This window comes from Anas acuta, chromosome 6, assembly GCF_963932015.1.
Source record: "Anas acuta chromosome 6, bAnaAcu1.1, whole genome shotgun sequence".
Classification (NCBI taxonomy): domain Eukaryota; kingdom Metazoa; phylum Chordata; class Aves; order Anseriformes; family Anatidae; genus Anas; species Anas acuta.
Window position 1 is genome coordinate 33,064,402 of NC_088984.1, and position 20,708 is coordinate 33,085,109.

General features: G+C 51.8%; 1 protein-coding gene across 32 annotated transcripts in view; it reads right to left on the reverse strand.

Annotated features, from left to right (window-relative positions):
- MAP2 (microtubule associated protein 2) overlaps positions 1-20,708 on the reverse strand; it is a 172,861-nt gene that overhangs the window by 99,282 nt on the left and 52,871 nt on the right. For 24 of the 32 annotated variants that reach the window (XM_068686408.1, XM_068686419.1, XM_068686424.1 and 21 more), the window contains one exon: positions 4,136-4,201. The exons of 3 other annotated variants lie outside the window; for them this stretch is intronic. The gene's annotated coding sequence lies outside the window, so the exon portion shown is untranslated. Of the gene's footprint in view, positions 1-4,135; positions 4,202-4,423; positions 4,518-4,572; positions 4,835-4,867; positions 5,251-18,884; positions 18,976-20,708 lie in introns of those variants that run through there. 5 more of the 32 variants (XM_068686410.1, XM_068686400.1, XM_068686402.1 and 2 more) reach the window with 4 other exon arrangements.

The window sequence follows — 20,708 nt, forward strand, 5'->3', positions numbered from 1 at the left end:
AAAAGCCACCCCAGACCTGTCCGACCACAACAATTTCATACAGCAAAGAGCTGTATAAAGGAAGGAAGCGTTAAGCTGCCAGGTGAAGGTGGGGGAATCGAGTATTTTCCTAAATGCATTCAAACCTTTTTCCTGATCCTGCTACAACATCAATACCCAAACCACCTTCGTTACTGCAGCCCAGACAGAAAGCACCGTTCTAAGCCCCACACCCACAATTTGCACATCCATCGCTTCCCCTAGGTAAAGATCTCGAGTATTTTGTAAAATTGATGAATATAATACCCCTCCTGAGGGACACATCGGCACTTTGCTTTACACAGACAAAGAAAATAACCAGGAGCTGAGGACACAAGCTTCCGAAAGGAGCCTGGCAGCCTGCAGCCCTTCACCTAATCACTTCTTCCCCCAACCAGGGCCACGTGAGCTGAGCTCCTGGCCAGTTCCTCCTCTACTGGATCTCTGTGCTCTGACAATTTTCTTGACAGGATACCCAGGGGATCCTCCCTGCGGTTACTAACCCAAACCTCTGCAAGCATCTGAGTATTCTTAATATTTAACCACAGAGAACAAAGGACATGAGATGTCCTAGAAGTGAAAAGCAAAGCTGAAACCAGCCCTCCCTTCCCTCACACGGAGAGGACACCAACACAAGTTCACCACTTACCCACTGCCTCTCCTCTTCCAGCCAGGCAGTGCATGCACACACCAGCCAGCGGCCCAGAGCAGCTTTAGCATACGCTGTGCCCTGCCCAGAGGGCAGCAAGGGGCCACAGAGAAACTGGGATACTCCGGTGCAATGTAATGGGAGATACGGTGGGGAGGAGAGGCACGAAAGATAAAACCCATATGAAACCAAATTCCATTGGGAACATGAACTCTTAGCTCCAGCTAACCCACAAAAACAAGGTTTCTGGGAATGTTCTTCTTCCCAGCTAATAATTGGAGTCCATTGGCTAACTTTAGCCTGTTTTGGTGCAGAATCACAAACACCTGTTCCTACAAGTCATATGAAACAGACGTCCAAGTGGATGCCACATATGCTACAAGGGACCCCACTTCGGTGCCCCAAATGAAAGGAAAGCCATGCTATAGGACCCTTATCTGCCAGTGGAAAAAAATACCTAGGAGGCAGTCTTTCTAACCAGTAAACCAGCAGGGAAATATTCACCGAGAGCTTATCACCAAGCACAAGGCATCAATCTTCAAGAAGGTCAGCCCCAAAAACCAAGACCAACCAAAACCTGCTTGGTTCCCGTAGCCACGAGAAAAGGCTGCGTTATACTGCTGGTCCAACCTCAACCCCGGGGAGAGAAGCGGGGATGTGAAGCCCCTGCGTGGGACTCCGTAAAGCCGAACTGCTCCTTACCTCCATCGCGTGTGCCCAGAGAGCGGGGTTAAAACTGGACGCCGAGCCCGGGACGGAGGCAAACACGGGGCCCAGGCTCGCTGCCGGTGCCGCTGAGTGCCCGAGAGCCGCGGGGCCGTGGTGAAGGCGAGCTGCTTCTGAGCGCTTCTGGCGCATTTGGTCACCGTGTCCCTGGGCTCGAGCGAGGAGAGCGCCAAGCATCACGTCATTCTGGGTGCCTGCCCTCTGCCACAGCGTGGAACCCAACACACCGCCGCGCTACCGCGAGCTCGGGCTTCTGCTGCCTTGCTGTACCAGCTGATAGAAGGTTTTCCTTGTGATAGTCCCAGCCATCCCTTTCTACCCCTGTGGCCATTGGGCTTTTAAGCCCTGCCCATCTGCAGCTAATTCTGTTCTTGCAAAATAAGTGCGCCTCACCTCTACTTCAAGAAAACTGAGATATTTGAAGTTATTTCCAATTTTGCCAGCAAAACATCTCATTTTCCTCTCTGCAGCCAGAAGGAATGATTTGTAATGTGCATCAAAAAAGCCCCGACCAAGGGAGGAGGTTAAAATGACCGATAAAACAGAGGTGCAAGAAACGTATTCGTATTGCTTATTTAAAATAAAACAAGAACCCATCTCCACACCAACTGATTCATTACCATATAGCTGACACCCTTTTTTTGTTGTTGTTTCTGGAGACCGCAGAGGTCTGATAAGATGCTGCGTCCAAGAGATAAGAAACATTTCCAGAGACAAACCATTCATCCAAAGGATCGCATTGTCAACAATTTTGACTCGTTATCCACTGATACTGTAAAAAACAGGCGGTTCTGCTTGTCTGCTAACAAAGCCATCACTTCTGATTGCCAGAGCTCCTTCCTCTTCCCTTCTCCGGTGCTGCAGCAAAACCTTGGATTTTGACATCAAGCCCAGCAAGCAGCATTAGTCCTTGAGACAGAGTTTGCAAAACATTACTGAAATCGGAATGAGACTGCAGTTTGGCTGGCTGCCCTTCTGTAATGGAAGTGAAATTAAAAGTGAGGGGAAGAGAAGGGACCTGCTCTTCGCTAAAAAGACACCACTGAATATATTTTTCAAGAATTAAAGCATTTTATACACTATTTACTTCAGGTTTTTCTATTTCAGTGAGTCCAGTAATAATTGATACCAGGAGGAATAACAATATGAAAAGCAACTAAGGAAAACTAAGGGGTAAAGCATTCTTTTGAAGAATTTTATTCAGCCAGGAAAGCCTATTAGGCAAGAAGGCTTCTACCTAAGACAGAGAGAAGACAAGGGCCAAGAAAACAAAGACACGTAGAAGAGAAAAGCAAGGAACAGAACGGTACCTAAGATGACCAGGAAGGAAAATGTCCTGAATAATGCACTAATGCTTCCCCCCAGAAGGAACACAGCCTCAGCAACTTACTGCAATGAAACCGATGACGGATAACATTTCGGGGATCTGTTGCTGCTAGCAGTGGCCCTTGGCTCTGCCTGTGCTGAAGTTCTTCTGGCTTGCAGTTGCTACCCGCCTGGGACCCAGAGGGGGCACGTCACAAGAGCAGGCTTCCTCCCGGAGTTACCATTATTCCTGGGATACCCACACTAGAAAAATAACCGCCTTGCCTGCAGGCTAACGACGCGTCCAATTTTGCTTCCTGCCCTACAAACACGCTTCTTGCCTTCAGGCCTAAACGCGGAGCTAAGACGTAGGCTGAGCTGGGTGACACCTGAGCAGCACAACGCACAGTAACACCTGGGTTGGGAGGTACTGGGGGAGAATTAGCACCTGGAAAGTTAATACAAGATGAACACTGCCTTGCCTTCTCTCCACCAAGGTGAAAAGAGCAGGTTTGCAGTCCCGCCTAGCTTTTTTTTTTTTTTTTTTTTTTTTTAAAATCCTTTCTTCACTAAGGGCACAGTCCCTGCCGCAACTCAATGAGATCAATATTCCTTAATCACTCGCCACATCTGACAGTTCAACCCAAAGAAAATTGCTTCATGTGTTCTGTTCCGCAGGGCTTTATCCCCCCATTTCCCTTCCAGCCTTAAAGGGTTGGAGCAACCAAAGCCAAAGGGCATTAGGGGAAAGAGAATAATCAACTTCTCCTGGGAACTACCAACGACACCGTCAAAACCAAATCTGCTGGCTTTGTTTTGGTGATGGAAATGACTTCTGAAGTGCTGCTGATGCCTCCAGACAGCCTCAGATGGAAGCTCTCCCAGCCCTGCCCCGCCTGGCTGCTGGGGCGCTGTGCCTCAAGCCCCGCGCTCGCAGGCAGAGCTGAACGGGTTAAGAGAAGTTTCCCTCCTCCCCGACAGCATGAAGCCAGCCCTCTGCTTTCTTTCGGATGGATTGTACCTGCTCGGAGCAGGGCAGGGGGTTTAACCCTGTTTGTGCTAGCCTGCAAGGACCCTGGGGAAGCTGAAAGCAATATCAGCAAGCCCCCAGGTCGGGTAGGGAAGGCGAGGGCTCCGTACGCTGCCCGTACCCACCCAAAGCAACCGGCAAGCACACGGGGGCTTCTGTTCACCCTCCGCTAGCTGCAGCTGGGAGGGCTGATTCCATCCCTGCAGTGCCTGCATGCACATTGAAAATAACTTCAGACCGCCTGCCAAAGCAACCTGAAAATCTACGCGAAGCTGCAACACAGCACAGTTCGACCAAACGAAGAACAGCTATTGTTAAAACCCCCGCACATACACAAAAAACAAACCACAAAGGAAACCCACGCCCTGCATCAGGCTCATCCCCGCTCAGCTCCGGAGCTGCCCTACCTTTGCGAGCTGTGCCCGAGCCGATTCCAATCACTGCCTCACGTCCGAGGCTATACGATGAAGAATCTGTTAAAATAATCCAAAGGTGGGGGGGAAAAAAAGTGAAAATGCTGAATTTTTGATGAAAAACAGTTTCCTGGTATAAAAAAAGTGTTTTTTTTTAATGCTACAAAGACAAAGATGCACACGTATAAATACACACCACGGGTCCATGAAGGTGTGTGCTTATAATAATGCATTATGTATGCATCAAATAAATTAATAAGCAGAAGCCCAGAGGTTTATTACCTATGCAGTTTAATTCATTCGGAGGGCACCGTTACAGAATTTAATCTACAGCAGGCTAAATCCCCAAAGCTCCAGCACAAAGGTAGAACGGCTCTCGCAAATCCTGCAAAAAGCAAACCAGGCTGACGTTTTTAAAAGAAAATCATTACCGGCTCATAGGCTGCCGTACCCCCAAAGCCTATCCTTAAATAACTGCTGCATAATCATGCTCCTGGCGTGCTGCTCTCCATCGGCTCGCTGCCTATCTCCAGACAGACGCAGTCTGCGAGCCACCAGCTTGGCTCTACCATGTGTACGTCAGGAAAAGGAAAACTGCAAATTAGAAGAAGTCCCCGCAGCGGTGAAAAGGAAAAGAGGGTGAGTGGGAGAGGAAGAGGGAGTTCACTGGCCACAGAAATTTCCAGAATGATGACAAACCAGCCGGCTCCGCCATCAGCCACTTACAATAGGACGCCGCGCCTCGCGGCTGCCTGAGCGGCTCGTCAAGGGCTCGCCGCTCTCCGGCGCCTGACGGGCATTTTAATTGCCTCCGCCCGAGCGTGGCCCCAGGAAGCGGCCCCCCGAGCCCGTGGATCTCAGCGAGACCCTTTTGTGCTGCTGCCGAGCAGACGTGAGCACGGCCGGCACGCAGGCAGCGGTGTCGGTGTGCGCGGTTCCCATCGCGCTGCCGCTCCCGATCCCGCACGGGTTTTTTTCCCAGCAGGGCTGCGGGGACTCGGAGCTCTCCCCCGTTAGTTTGCCACCCAGCACTCGTGCTCACGTGGCACCGGCAGCTCCGCTAGGCTGCTGTCGGAGCCCTGCAGCTGCTTATTCACACCCATGGGAAATGAAGTGCCCCCTTCGTCCCTGGCAGCAGCTCCCCGTGCCCTTGCAGGGAGGAGGAGGAGGAGGAGGAGGGCAGGAGGAAGGAAGCCCCCAAAGGCAGGCTGTAGGGGCCAAGGATGATGGTGGGGCGGGGACGGCGTGGCAGCAAAAAGGCCTCCAGAAGGAAAGGAAGAAGCACGAGCAGCACTAGCGCAGTTCTTGGACCTTCCCTCTGAGAAAGCCTCCCATTGAGTCATGGGAAGGGGGCCTGCTGCTGCCAAGCCTCCCACTGCACAGCTCATCCTCTGCAGAAACCAAGGAAACTCTCCTCCTGCCCTCGCACCCCACAGCTCCGCCACCGAGCTGTGGGTGCCAGCGGGTGCCTGCTCCCAGCCAGCCCCATGCACACCTCCACGGCTCCTCTCCTCCGGCTGCTCTTCCCCCAGCACCTTCGGGAGGTCCCAAAACACCACCGTGGGGCTGGGAGGGTGCGGGGCTTACAACAGGTCCCCAAAACCATCCTGAAACGCCTCTTGGATGTTCCTGGCATGGCTCACAAAGGGCCAATGCATATTGCCACAGCTCTGTGTCACAGCAGTGCCCCGACCGGCCCCACTCTGCCCGTGCTGGAGCTTGGGGGACACAGCCCTGCCTGGGACCTGCCCCCACGAGCTCCTGGTCCAGCCACAAAGCAACCTCGGCCCACCAAACTCTTGTACCCATCACGCTGAACCAGGAAACCTGCGAGCAAAAAAACCCATGACCATCATTATGTCGGCACACCAAGGGACTGGAAGTGCTTCACTGGTCTAAACTCTGAAAGATCCTCCATGTCCAAGTGGTTTTTCCTCTTTGATCCTACATGTTCGTGTAGGATTGCTGTAGGACAGGGCACACAGCTTTGGTACCATGCTGTGGGAGTGCTCAGAAACCCCCCTGGCATCCTGGGTCACCCTGTGCAAGGTGTTTGGGTGACCAGGAGACCATTTCTGTGACCACTTTTTACTTAAAGAAGCCAGGACGCAGAGGGGGGGAGTGGCAACGTCCTCATTTTAAGGATGAAGGAAAAAGAACAGTGATGGGGCTTTGGCTTGCCCAAGGTCACACCACCTCTGGCCCAGCCCAGCCTCACAGACCTCTCCAAAGCTCAGCCTCAGCCCTTCCCACCCAAGGCCCTGTCGAAATGGTGCAGCCAGCCTCGAGCAAAGACCTCGGGGGGTGGCTGCTGCTTTTTCCCCCACCAGAGGCTGGGTGAACATTTTATGCAACACCCAAAATAGCAGCTAATGTGATCAGTGATGTAGATGAAGAGGAATAAGCCTGCTGAATAAGAAATTGCACCACTCGGGTAAAAATAGCCCTGGAACAAGGCATTTTCTTTTTATCCTTCATTGTCTCAGCGCTTACGCCGGTCTCGGGGACGGCTGCCTGCTGGAGAGGAGGCAGGTGCTTTCCCACACATATTGCCTCTTCTGCAGCACCGAGGAGCGCCGGAGCATCCCATTTCACCAGCTGCCTGAGGGAGAGCCTTGCTTTTCTTCCCTTTCCTCCCTCGAGGAGGAAATAAGCAGAAAAGAGGACAACCCTTACCTGTGGCAAGGCGCAGGCAGCACGGCACAGCGGCTCCTGCAGCGCTGTGGTGACTGCCAGGAGCCTGCAGGCTGGGGAGGAGTCAGCTACAGCTGCAGGCTGAGCCCGTAGCTCCGTGGTTAGCAAGGTGCAGGGGGTTTCCAGCAGGGAAGGGCGTTTCAGGATGCAGGAGGTGCCTGGCTTTGGTTTTAGGCTCCCCATCAGGTTTGTTCCCCCTCCAACAGGCGAGCTCCCCACCTGTGCAGCGCCATTTCTGAACCGCAGGCGGTATTTTCAGGCACGAGCTCCTGTGTGAGGCCACGCTGCCTCCTCCAGTAAATAATAGATGGGAGCAATACCTAGAAAGGGCCCTTGTTTCCATGCCACTCCGTGCTAGCGTATCCCTGAGATCGTGATGCAAGATGGGGCTGGTCAAGTCCCTGCAGGCCAGCGCTGCAGAAGGTCCAGTGCTGCTCAGAAGCCTTTGAAGCTGCCAGATAAACACGGCCCTGGGTCTGCCTAGAAACTCCTTGGTTTCCAGCTACGAGACTGACGACAGCAAAAGAATAAGACACCAAAATTCATCATAGCTGCTCGTTAGCCCTCAAGCCTTGTACAACGATGTGGTATCTACAACAGAGGTGCTGCTGTTACAAACGTGGAGGTGGGAGAGGCGAGTTTGTGCTTTTTCATATTTCTGCCTTTCATTCCGTAACCCACCTGGGATTCGTGGCACAGCTCCACATTACACCGCGGGAGCCACAGCAGGATCGGAAGCGAGGGAAAGCAGAGTCTCTGGGAGAAGTATTTGCTCTTATGGGAGCAGCGCTGGTGCTGCAGGCCCAATAGAGGTGCTCATTAATCACCCCCGAGAAACTGCATCGAGCTGAGGCGAGGGCTGAGGGTGTCTGAGAAGGCAAAGGGGAACTGCCAGGGTTAAGAGCAATGCTGGTGGCGTTGCTGTCACTGCTACGAGCTAACCAAACTGCTTTTGCTAAGTCCAGTTCTCAAACCCCCCTCTGCTACCGGGCTGTTTGCATGGCGCCTGATTCAGTGATGCTTACAGCAGGCTCCTAAAGCTGCAGGACCCCAAGAAGGCAGCAGTTAATGCTGAGAGCTACAGCCAGTTTCCCTGCTTCACCCAGAACAAGAGGCCATCCCACACACACCTCTGCGCTGACCCCATGAGCCACAGGGCTTTGGTGGCACAGCCCTGTCCCAGTACAGCCCCGAGGGAGCCTGGATCACCCCAAAATTTCATTTTCAATTTCCCTGATGCTCAGCGAGCGTGGATCTCAGGCACTCACCGAGCATTTCTCTGCGCTCCTGAGGGGATTTCTGGCTACAGAAATGCTGCAGATGCAGACCCTGTGGTTTCTTCTCTTCATCTCTCTCTCCTGGCCTACCAGTGGGGTGATGAATCAAGACAAAAACTTGCTTACAGTGAAACATCACAGTTACTGCGACAGAATTTGTTCAAATGTCAATCTGCACTTCCTTTCACCATGAAGCCTAATGGTTTTCAATTAGCTATCATGTCACACCTCATCACAAAAGCTTTGGTTATTATTCTGCATTAAATTTATAAACAAAATGTTTTAAATTCGTGATTCATTTATTGAATCAGAATTTGCATGACACGCAATTAAAATACAACCTCTGAGCTGGCACAGCCTTAAATATGCTACAGCAGTAACTGCAATGGAAAACACACAAGTTTATCTGTTTTGCCTGATCGCGGGGGGCTTGGGCAGCATTTCGATTCCATTTATATTTAGGAGATTGTGTAGCAAACGCTTACGTTCAGTTCAGTTCCGTGGGATGCTGGCATGTAGTGAAACGCAGTACCACAAATAGAGGTTTTCCTGAAATGGGCCCGTATCCATGAGCCCCTTCAGGGAAAAGGCATCTGATTCCTCATTTCTGCAGAGCTAATAAAGCAAATTCAAGATCCCCCTGACTTCAGAGGTAGCTTTCTAAGCAGCTAAACGCAGCCTTCCTAAAATCAGCCAGCCAGTTATCTTCCCCCATGCCCGTGGATTCAGTTCAGAAACTTGAACAAATCGATTAGCTCTCCTCACTCACCACTTTTCCTCGAGAGCCGGGCACTAGGGATGGCAGCAACACCCAGCAGCGTGCAGCAGAGCGGGGTTTGAGCAGCTTCTCCCTCAGCAGCTCTTCATGTAAGGAGGGCAGCCAGGCAGAAACCCGTGCCTGAGCTACCAGCCGCGTGGAGCAGAAGCCGCAGAGCACTTGCTGAAGAGGAGAGGTGGCAAAAGCTGCCTGGTGAGGAAGGTGCTGACCCACCTGGACGCCGCTGTGACACCATGCTGCGCTGCTGCAACCGCTCACAACCTCCTCGCACGGACACCTGGGTGCTCCCATAGCTGCCCGTCACAGACTGCAGGTTTCCAGTGAAAAGCCACCGTAATTAATCGCCATTGTGACCTCTAAGACAAAACCCAGCTAAAAAAAATCTGAGGCCCTTCCCTGACTACCACACATTTAGAGCAGAACGGGTACTTTGTGCACACTCTTGTGCTTCAGATGGAGGCACAGTAAGGGCAGTGTGCGCACTGCGCGTTGCAGACATCCTCTTCGCAGAGGTCCCCTTTGCACGGGCTTCTTAATGGATTTTGACTGTTGCATTTACCGTGAAACGAACATCGCAGACACTGCCAGCTAATTCATTAGCTACTCGTGATTGATTCTTGTTCTCATCACCATAAAAGCACATTTTCTGTGGTTAGCGTCATGATCCCGATCCCCCTTTTGCTTACACACACGGAATCAGCTACAGCTCCACCGAGCCCACAGCAGTCGCTACACCAAGGCTAAGCCCCGTCTGAAGCCTGCAGACAGCAAGTAGCACTGGAAGGTGACGATGGTCAAACCTGGCTCACCAGAACAAGCTGCACGATGAGAAAGTCATTTGGCGAGATGGGGTTTTGGAGAAAGGACGGACCTTGGGATGGAGCTGGAGGGACGTGACCCCCTTCGAAGGGAGAGGCTTTATCAGTGGCACTTCGACAGGCAGCACTGCTGTAAGCTGGGGAGCTTCTCACACTGCTTCAACCACCTCCAGGGGAACTCTTGCTACCAAAAACCACCCAGACACTGGTTTACAGGAAACTGCATCAGCACTTAAAAGGAATAGCCAGGGACTGCTGCTTGTGTACAGCCGCAGTGAGCTTTTTTAGGAGCCTGAATATCAAACAGAATCATACAACAAAGCAGAGACAAAGCCGTGTAACTTCGGGACAGCAAAAGTGCAGGAACACGGTCAGAAAAGCTAAGGAACAGATGAATTACAATTAGTATGGAACATAAAAGGCACCCAAAAATATGCAATGCGATCTGAAAAGCGAAGCGGGCAAGTCATGGTTCAGCAGAGAGGCACAGCAAAGATGATGCAGAGCAGAGTAGGATGCAGCACACTCAACATTTGCCTCAATTTTCACAAATAAATCAACTGTGAGCAAACACTGCATGCAATTAATTTTAAAGAGAAGCAAAACCTTGGGTCAGAATGGGAAAGAGCAGCATACAAAACACTCAGAACAAGCTAGCCAGAGTGCAGAACATTTTATGAGTCCTTCCTGACTCAAGAAGAGCATTTACAGTTTCAGAGATGATGCTACAGAAGACCAAACACTGCACCCTCTCTTGAAAGGAAGCCATGGGAAATTACAAACCAGTCTCATCTTTGCAAACAGACCCGAAGAGGCAATTTCTAAGCACCTACAGGACAGGAGGAGAACTGAGGAATTCCTGCAGGCAGTTAAGTTTGTCAATAACAAATCCCAGCAACCTGATCTCTTTTTCTCCCTAGTTTGCTTTTCTAAAATTTGGTTTGGACCCCAAGCTGGGCTGCACTTTTCACATGTAGGAAAGCATGCTCAAAAGCCAAGGTGATCGCAGCAACTACAGAGCACCTCCCAAATCTGGGAGCAGGACATCAAAAAAGAAAAAGACTGCACAGTGCACGGAGAGCTGAGGCCCCAGGCACAACCAGACAGATAGAGAGCAAGTGGCTAGGCAGTAGCTTGGCAGGAAAAGGCTTTCTGTGGGCAAAAAAAGACAAATGGCAGTTCTATTTATCTTCATGGTGATGCTTTCCCTGAAACACGGGAATAATTATTCCTTTTTCTTTGTCGGTGGTGATGTCTCAGCTGGAGAAGCGCCAAAAAATGGGTTTCGCGCAGTAAGAAAGATATTGGCAAACTAGGGAGAGCCCAGACACCACAAAATGGAGAGCTTGGGAGAACATTCTTCTGATCTTCCCTTGTACAGGGCAGCTTCCCACATTGCAGTGCCCCTGGGGTGGCGCATTTGGGTCTGCGAGCAAGGAGCTTCGTGGGGTGGTGCCCGGGGTGGGACAGGCTCCGATGAAGCTGTTTGCCCCCCTGGTAACACCGCAGCAGAGAGGGAAGAAGGCAGCTGCTCCCAGCACTTGCCAGGAGGCTCCTACCTCTTTCTAGCAGGGTTCAGAACCAAAGTCAGCCTTTGGGACCTCTCGTATGTTTGAGCAAAAGCCCCAAGCAATCCTGTTGGACCTGCAAGTGAAAAACCAGGAGCACAACACTTCCAAGAGGCTGCAGAAGAAGAGGAGACAGTAAGTGGAATAACTCGGGTACCCTTTTGCTCCAAGGTTCTCTCTGCACCAGTTGGCAAACAGAATCGAAGTGACTCATTAACCACTGAAGGAGCTGGAAGACAAAGGCATTTTCAGCCAACAGCAGACAAAGGGATGAAAGAGGGCTGTAATGAGAACGAGATGATGGTGGCACTTGGGGGGGGGGTGCCGGGAAGGAGGGTGTTACATTTAAAAGAAATGTCCCTTGTAAAATTTGAGCAAGCACACTCATTCCTAACGCAGGCAGACGCATCTGAAAGGCCTCATTCAGCTGCGAGTGTCACTGAACACCCTTTTGGACACTGGCTGTCCCCTAGCAGTATTAAACAAGGATATGAGACCGGTAGCAAATATAAAGTGTCACTTGTTTATGGATTTTAGCCTCATAAATCATTAAGGGGTGAATATTAACGAGCAGCCAGCATTCTGAGCTGCTGCCCTGCACGTAGCTGCTGGAAGATTCAGGCCAGCTCGAGCTTTCGGTGCTCTTTGAAGCCAACCCTGCAGCCCACGTCAGGTCAGACAGCAGCAGCACAGGATGGATGCTGGGCAGCACCTCCCGGGAGCCACATCTCAGGTGAACAAATTTCCACCACGCCTCCCAGGGCCAGCCGAAGCAGGTCAGGCACCTTCACGTCTGCCCCTGGTTTTGCACAGGAAATCAGCTGGTGGCCAAGGGGTGGCCATCCCATCCCATCCCATCCCATCCCATCCCATCCCCAGCAGGACACGGCCACCCCAAGGCACACACCAACCTCCCAGCCCTGCTCTCCTCCCTGGGCCGTTCAGCCTGGCCTTGACCTCGTTTAACAGCAGCCCTGCCCCTTGCAAATTGCCCAGCATTTCGTACTGCCCTCGTTCATCATTTTTAACTGCTTTCCAGTCAATGCAAGCCCAAAAAAAACCACCAAACCACCAACTCAAAACTTGGACAACTGGCAGCACCCTTCTTCAACACCTCATTGCTTCCACTCGGATGTAAATCTTCTGCCTGACAGCTGTTGTGGAACAACAGATTAGCAGAAAAGGAACGGGCTTTTGTTAAAGGATTTATTCTCTGTCCACTGCATGTGCGGAGCTGTTAAAGCAATAAATCAGCCCGTGCTTTCATTTGACAGCTATTAACAACCCTCTCCCAACTTAATTTCTTCCTCCTTCCTATTGAGAGACTGATTTTGAAGAACAAAGAAATAGTTACTGCACTTCTTAATGAAGGGGAACCATGAAGAGTTATTAGTAGGTCACAAACATCCTTACTGCTCAGAAACTATAAGGCCATGCAAAAAAAAACAATAATTTCCACATCTAAAAAAAAAAACAGCCAGCAAAGAAAGCACAGGAAACCTACACAGGAAACCTACACCTGCTGCAGCAAGTCACTGGGTCAAGAGTCAGAAATTTCACACCTGCTAAGGCTGCCGGAGCCTCTGCCAACATCTGATGTTTGTCCAGAATATTTCAATTCTTTGCTGCAAGACACTCTCTGCTAAAGTTGTCAAAGGAAGGGAAGTTTTAGGAAAACTCACGCTACGTGTGTCTCCAGCAGCCTCCACCGTTACCCCTGAGCACCACAAATCCCCCCAGCTCTAACCACTGCGCTGCTGGGAAGCACACCTCCCTGCCTGCCCTTTTTGCTCCCTCAGACTGGTTTTGCTGATCCTTCTCGCTGGATTTCGGCCCCTTCCACTTGCCGACCCCTTCAGTCCCTCAGGAGGGGCCCTAACAAAGCCAGCCTTCTCCAAACGGATTGTCCTCCTGCTGCCGCTCCCCACGGTCACAGTCGCTGATCCCTTCTCTTGCTGCTCCTGAGGGCAGGGGTCACCATTACAGAGGCAAATCACGTCGGGAACATATGCCAAGGTTCAGCAAAAGGCAGGGGCAGAACGAAAGGCCTTTCTTTTCCTTACACCTTGTGGGGAGGTTTACAATATTTTCTCAGAAAAAAAAAAAAGACATCTCTTCATATGTCCCATCTGCCGACCATCAAGCAGACCAGCTGAGTCTCGCCTCCCACCTTCCCCAAATTCCCAATTTAACAGGATTTTTCAGCCATTAAGAACGCTTATGAGCTGTGAATACTTACAAGTATTCAACCTTTAAAAAAAATAGCAAGAAGCGTGAGCTTATCTTATCCTCTGATTGCTGCTTCCTGACTCACTACTCGGGTCCGTGCCTGCTGGTGGGGAAGAAAACAGCAGCTCTCCCTCCCCGAGCCAGGCAAAGGAAACGCTGTCTTCTGCTCAAAGATCTGGGAGAAACTCTGAATTGTTTCTGTACTATAAAACACAAGCAGTTGTAAATAAATATATCTGAAATCAGATAATCATGGAAAACGCACACATTACGACATTCCCTTTATTCCACCTTTTCTTCCCTCGTAAGGATTCTCTTACCCTCTGGCTTCTGCCCATCGTTCCCCTCCCTGCTGCTCCTTTCCATCTCAAAGCTCTCCTCCACTCCCTTCCCACCCGGCTCCACCACGCACAGCCTCGAGGCCTGTGTCAGCCCTGCCACAGCGCCCTGCTCGCTCTCACTCCTGCAGTCCGTGCCTGCCCTCCTCATCCCTCCTCAAGGTCCCCCAGCCCTCCTTAGGACAGGGTTCACTCCTCCCCGTGCCCTAAACCCGCACAGCATCCCCGGTGCATCCCTGGCTGCAGTGCTCCAACCTGCAGCCCTCTTCCCCTTGCGCCCTGCCCAAAGGCAGAGGTAAGCCTCGCTCTGCAACATGTGCCACAGCCCTCCGGGGATGATGTGGGCCCTGCTGCCAAAAATCCCGTGAGTGAGCCAGTGGGGCGATTAAAGTCCAGGTTCTGCAGCTAAGCTCAACGCCTTCCTCCTTGTCTCTTCCCGTCCCCTTGAACAAGAGAGAAGCCCCACGTACAGCCTGCTCTACAAGAAGAGATCTTTTATTAATAAGCACAGGCTCAGACGTATGTTCGGATTGACTCCAACATACTGCCGAGACAGGAATAACCGAGCATTGTTTTATTTTTTAATGCCTGGGTAAAAGTGATTTTACACTTCGCTACCTTCAAACCCAAGTCACCGTGCCCGGTGGCTGCCCTCTGTCCTCTCCGTGCAACGCCGGGAGCAGAAGGCAGGGAGCAGGAGGCAGCTCTCACTGCAAGACAGAAGTGCTGGCAGTGCCTAATAGCCAGGCCCCAAGCAGGTGTTTGCAGCTGGTGGAAAACTCAGAGAACAAGGTGAGAGAAAAAAAAATGAAGCTTTTTTGTGATCTCATTTCGGTTTTGTTCAACCGCTCCTCGTGGTGCCACTTCATTTCTGTGGCTCAAGGTTTTGCCCCTTTAAAAGGCCACCAAACCCTCCTTGGCCTGGGTTGATCTCCCATTACTGAAAGGCACCAGGCTGAATCTCCTCCCTTCCTCTGCATGCACCAGGGGCAGCAGCAGCTGATACTCGCCTGCCCAGCCAATTATTGGGATTTTCCTTCCAAAGCCCAAAAACCCTCCAGGAGTGAAAGCCCTCTCGGCGTGAGGCTGTGCGCAAACACCTGCCGAGGAACAAAGGGGGAGAGGAGGCAGCAGGTGGAAGGACTGAGGCTGGAAGGGGCTCTGCCCCAACTCCCAGGAACAGGGCGAGGAAAGGTTTCTTACAGCCCAGCTTGGGTTTTGGCCAATTTGGTTGACCTTTGGTTGCCAACAGATGACAGAGGAGATGCTGACGGACAACATCTGTCAGCAGCCTCTCAGCTGGGACCTGCTGGTGTGTTTTCAGCCGGCACCAAGGGACACAGGGATCCTCGGGGGACAGCACGGTGGCTTGGGCGACTCTCCTTGCACCTCATCCACATGGAGGGGCAGTGGGAAAGAAACCAAAAAGGATGGAAAGCAAAAAGGATGTAGCCCGAAAACCCGCAGCATGTGGCCCTCCTGGCAAACCTCTCCCCCAGCGAGCTCCCAGCAGGAGCAGAGGCTCCACAGGCAAGGCGCTCGCCAACACAGGCTAACTGGTGCAGAGCAGAGCCCGAGCTGACAAACAAGCTTATTCATTTGCTTGCTGTTTGTTATCTCCAAGCACTGCACCATCTGCTTTGCTCTCTCCTTCAAAAGGCTGCAGCAGCGAGGGGAAGGCGGCCTGCTTGCCATCCTCCTGCCGCCCCGATCCTGCCCTGCTCGGAGGGGAGGCTGCTGGCGGGATGGAGCCGGGGAAGGGAAGGAGAGAGCTCCTCACACAGCCTGGTGGCTCAGCACCCCTCCTGGCACTGCTGCCGAGGGTACCAGGCATGACCGAGGCCCAGGTCTCTGAATTCAGTTTGCTTACTGACTTCAGAGCGGCTCTGAACCAGGAGACAGCAGCTTCAGGCAGGCTGCCTTGGGGTTGCCACCAAAGGCAGCCAAGCTGCAAGCTCCCGGCCCGGTTGTTGAACACGTGCACATCTCACAGGGCGCAGGGGATCCCAATATTAGAACGCTCACTCATCCCATCCCATCCCATCCCATCCCATCCCATCCCACCACCACTTAGCTTACCGCATCCTCTCCCCCGCACACGCCCAGCCCGAGTGGCTGGTAAAGCCTGAGAGCAGCCCTGTGGAATCAAGTGCTAGAGAACTTCATACAGATATATAAATATATATATAAGTGTATGTATATATATATACACACACCGCATAACTGTGAAACACCCCATCTGCTCACGTTACGACACTCCAAGTGCATGCAATTAGCTGCACCGAAATGGCAGAAGGATCCGGAGCAGGCAGTGGCTTTTTCCCCGACTCCCACCATTTCCACCTTCCTCTCACCCCAACATATGGGATGCCATATGAATTACTGAATGGATCATGCTAAAAGTGGAGCCTGGAGGGGCTATTTTTAATGCGGATTGCAGGGGGATACTGTCAGTCTGTGGTGCGGCATTGTTTGCCTCACGAGCTTGGTCTGTCACTGCTTCTGGCACTCCCAGCGCAGACAGCAGAGCTCCAACCTCATCGATATTTCCCCCGGCGCTCTGACTGCAGTCTCCTTGCTGAATCTCACTGATTCCCGGAGCGATGCTCACAGCCCTGTGCTAGATTTTACCTGAGGAAACGCAGGTGCTGCCTGGGCAGAGCAGGGGACCAGGACCACTCCAACATTTCCAGCCCCAGCCAGAGCGGTGACGCACAAGCCAGTGGTTCAGAGCGATCCCAGCAGTTGGGGAAGTGATGCTGGGTGCACTGAAGCAGCTTTAAAAGTGCTTAACAAAGCAGAAACTGGAACTGATGTGTCACAAAACACCATCAATTACCATGAAACCGTTACCTCATTTTAGTGGATAACAAATCTACGCCTGCCTCTTCAGGGCACCACCATTTCCTAAGCCGAGGCAGCCCAGACCCTCGCACAAATGTTTTCCCAGATGTCCCTCGATGAAGAAGAACCCCCAGCCGTTCCTTCCTGGCTACTCTCCGCAGGACTCAAGCTCTTGAAACGCTCTCATGTCTTTCCCTGTGACTTGGAAATTTGTTGGCAAGGCTCTGCCTTCCTGTTGCACAGCAGCAGCTCAGACTTTCCCCCAGCACATACGAGCTCCTGGTCCTGCCCAGCACTTGGTGCCATCAGCATTTTGCTTTCCTTCCCCTGATGTAAGCATGACGCAAAGCGGTGCTGGGATGCGAGCCTCCTCCAGGAGGGCTAGGGAGAAAAAGGTGGGCCCGTGCTTCTTCCAGCGTCCCTACACGAGGCCGGGAGGGTGGCCCGAGCTGGAAGACAACCAGCAGGAAAAGGCAGCAAGAACTGAGACCCCAGGGGAGCAGCAGGGCTTGGGTGAGGTGCCACATGAGAGATGGAGCCCGGCCCCTGGCCTCGCTCGGAGCAGTGCCTCACATCCCAGCAGAGCCCTTGGCCCGCTGCAGCTCCCCCAGCCCATATGTTCCTTTGGCTCACAACCTGCAACACGCTACGCCTTCGCTAAGGCGAGGGGGAGAGGGGAGGGAGACGGGGGACGAATTAATTCAGAAGCTCTTGGCAGCCAGGAGGAACAAAATAAAGGCAGAAGTTACGTAGAGCAGGCCTGCGCTGCCAGCTGAAGTCACAAGTGGCTCGGTTCAGATCCGAGCCTTTTTATTATTATTGTTGTTATTATTAGTATTAGCATTTGGCAAGAGGATCCAGGAAATACCTTGCTGGTGATGTCTGCTTCTCCCAGCACGAGTCTGTTAGGAATGCTGAATGGTTTACCCTGGAAGGGGGAGAACCGTGCTATTGCCGAGCCACCGGCTGACATGTGGCTCTGGCCAGCTCTCTGCCTCCTCTCCAGGCTGCAGCCACACAGAGCTGTGTGGCCACCAGGGACTTGCCACGCTCCCCCAGGCAGCGCTCCCTCGCCCCAGGCTCCTGCTCGCCTCCAGCACGTGGCAAGAAGCAAAGCTGGGTGCTGCTTCTGGGTGGGCCCCAGGACCTGATTTCTGCTTCTGTCAGCCGAACTTCTTTCAAAAAGCAAGCTCCCATCCATGAACACCTACAAAAACTCTCCTTCAGAGGCAGCGTTGTGTGCTTCACGAGGCTGCGTGCCCGAAGCAGCTCTGTTTTAGTGGCTCAGGAATTGCTCAGAACTCCTTGTCCCTCCAGCTCAAACCACCACAGGCTCCTGACTGCAGCCAGCCATTTATAGATTGCTCTCACGTCGCAGCCTCGCCCACCCATTTTCTTATAGCCACGGCTGGCAGAAGCCACAGGTGCGGGCTCTGCGTGGAAGCAGGAATTGCTAGATTTAGCGTAACTACTAAAATAAACGAGAAGTCAGCAAACGGACCAGGGAATAGGATGTAATTTCCACCACGTTACGTGTATCTCATGGTTAAGAGCAAGACGAAACAAAGCACAACATCTACACAATTCTTCAAGGAACAGGAGGAGAAGCACTGAAAAGCAGCAGGCAGATAGGAGCTGGATGACAAAAGCTGTCATCGCAAGGTAACCTGCGTATATGGCCAGAGGAGCGCGCACAGTATGGAAAGATAAACGTCTCAATGGCGAGCGGGTGCTCATTCATGCTCACAGCCACCAGAACAGGTGCCGCCCCGTGGGACAGCATCCTACACAGAAGGCCAGGGTGGCACAGAGACCCGTGTCTCCTCCTGAACCAAATGCAATTCTGCCCCTTTGGCAGCTCGTCCCTCTCCACCCCGTGTTGTCCCCCTAAGCTGAAAGAGAAAAACTCCAGTTTGACAGAACCACAGGGAAATGCGAGGATGCAAACACGTTATTCACAATCCAGAAAATCTGCCTTCGGAATTAGAAGCAGCCAAGGGCTGAGCTCTCCAAGGCAACTTGCTCCAAGTACTTGATGTGGCCGGGGATAAAGCTGACAGGGCAGAAAAAAACCCTCAGATTTCAGCAATCAATTGCTGAGCCGCTGAACCGAACACGACTGCACACGGGACTGCAGAGCATTACCAGACACACTTTGTTTTCATTTGTGCAGCAGCAGCAGCCTCCCCCTCCTCACCTGTGCCATGCAGCCGCAGCCGAGGTCAGCAGAGCTGTCAAAGCCGATGCAGTCCCTCCGCAAACACCCCCAGCTGATGGCCACTTCTCTGTGAGGATTATGTGCAGTTCGTTCTCTCTGGCTAGCCTACTTTGCTGCAGCCATAAAAATAACCCTCTTTCAGTAATGCAAGACCTGTGTGGAAAGGCTGAATCAACAGGAGTTAAGTTTGGAGAGAAATGAGAAGAGAGATGCCAGAAGTGGCACGTCCAAGCATTTAAAGATTTGGTGAGACAACGCAGCCTAGGCAAGCAAAAGGAAATCACCTTGTGCACAACGTAAAGAGAGCCACCATTTCTTCAGGCAACAGGGCTGGGGGGGCACTGGGACACGACAAGACCCTCGCTGTCCCCGTGCTCTCAGCCTTACGTAAGGCGCTCCCCAGCTGGACACAGGAGCCCTTTGAGAGGCCAGTGCCCATCCAGCCTTCTCCTGGCACAGGGTTTAATGAGGGCTGCTTTCGAGCAAGGCTGGGAGGAGACCAATTATCTCCTTCTTTATTTGTATGAGCACTGAAAGTGACAGAGCAGAGTGAGGAGGAGTGGGCAGGAGGGACAGAATGCATGGGCTTTCCCCTCTCCTGCACAGAGCTCTGAGCCTCACAAGTACTGGTAAAAACCTCAAGTCCAAGGGATACGTAGTACCTGAACTAGAAAAATAGAAAAGAAAGTAAAAGAATAAAGGCACCCACAAAATCTTTCAGCCTTTTTCCTTGACCATCCTTTCCTTGACCTCTCCCTCTTTTTTTTTTCCTTCAGTATCTTTCCTGTTTAAACGCAAGTAAAACAACATTCACAACCCCATTAGCGTCCCCAAATATATTTAAAGCTAAGCACCCCAGAGCGTTTATCCTCAGTTTAAAAACTATCAGAAGTGATGGACCATAAATATGAGCCTGAGTGGAAAGATTCCCTCCCTATTTTAACATTTTCTAAACTATCTCTAGAAAGGAAAAGAATTACTCACAGCCTTGAAGGGATGGACTGTCTGAGGAATTCTGTCCTGTTCCCCTCTATACTACTTCTATACTCAAGTCAGGTTTTGTTTTAACACTGACTGAGTTGTCCAAACTCTTTACGCCGTGTGCATACATACAAAACACACACGGAAGTAAAAATCGCCCTTCCTGGTGATTTGTTTTCATAGTAAAACACTCGAGAGCTAAATTGCACTCGAAATTCTTGTAGCCTCTGAGCACTGCACCAGGTCCGCATCATCTTTGCTTACTTCAGTGGAAATTAGTGCAGCATCCTTTGGGATAAAGTCCTTAAACACTGAGTTTACAAAGCATTTAAGCATCTTTTTAGGCATTTGGGCAATCTGTCCTCACTTAGCAGAGCACTTAGGCACTTACAGTAAATCATGCGCTTGGTGGCTTCCCTGATTCACGGCTTCAATATTTCAGCTTCCACAGTGCAGCTGGAACAGAGAGCCAGCAGCGCCAGGAGGCACAGCCCCCGGTGGTGGGGCTCTGTGAAGACAGCGGGGTGAGCAGGGAGAGCGCGCATGGGGAGCCTGCTGTGGGACTGCAGAGAGAGCTCTGCCTGGGCCCAGGTGTGGCAGGGGGCACGAACTTGTTGAAAAATCCAAGTGTGCACTGAGTCAAGTAAGCTTTGGAGATCAGAAGGTACTCTTCTGCACAAAGACAGGACGGTGACAGCAGCAGGTTCAGCACCATGTACCCGAATCCCCGCAAACAGCAGCGCTCGCGTCTCTGCCTGTGCCACGATTTCCAGCTACAGATAAATCCGAGTTTTGCTGGATTTTATCAGCTACTGCTGCCAT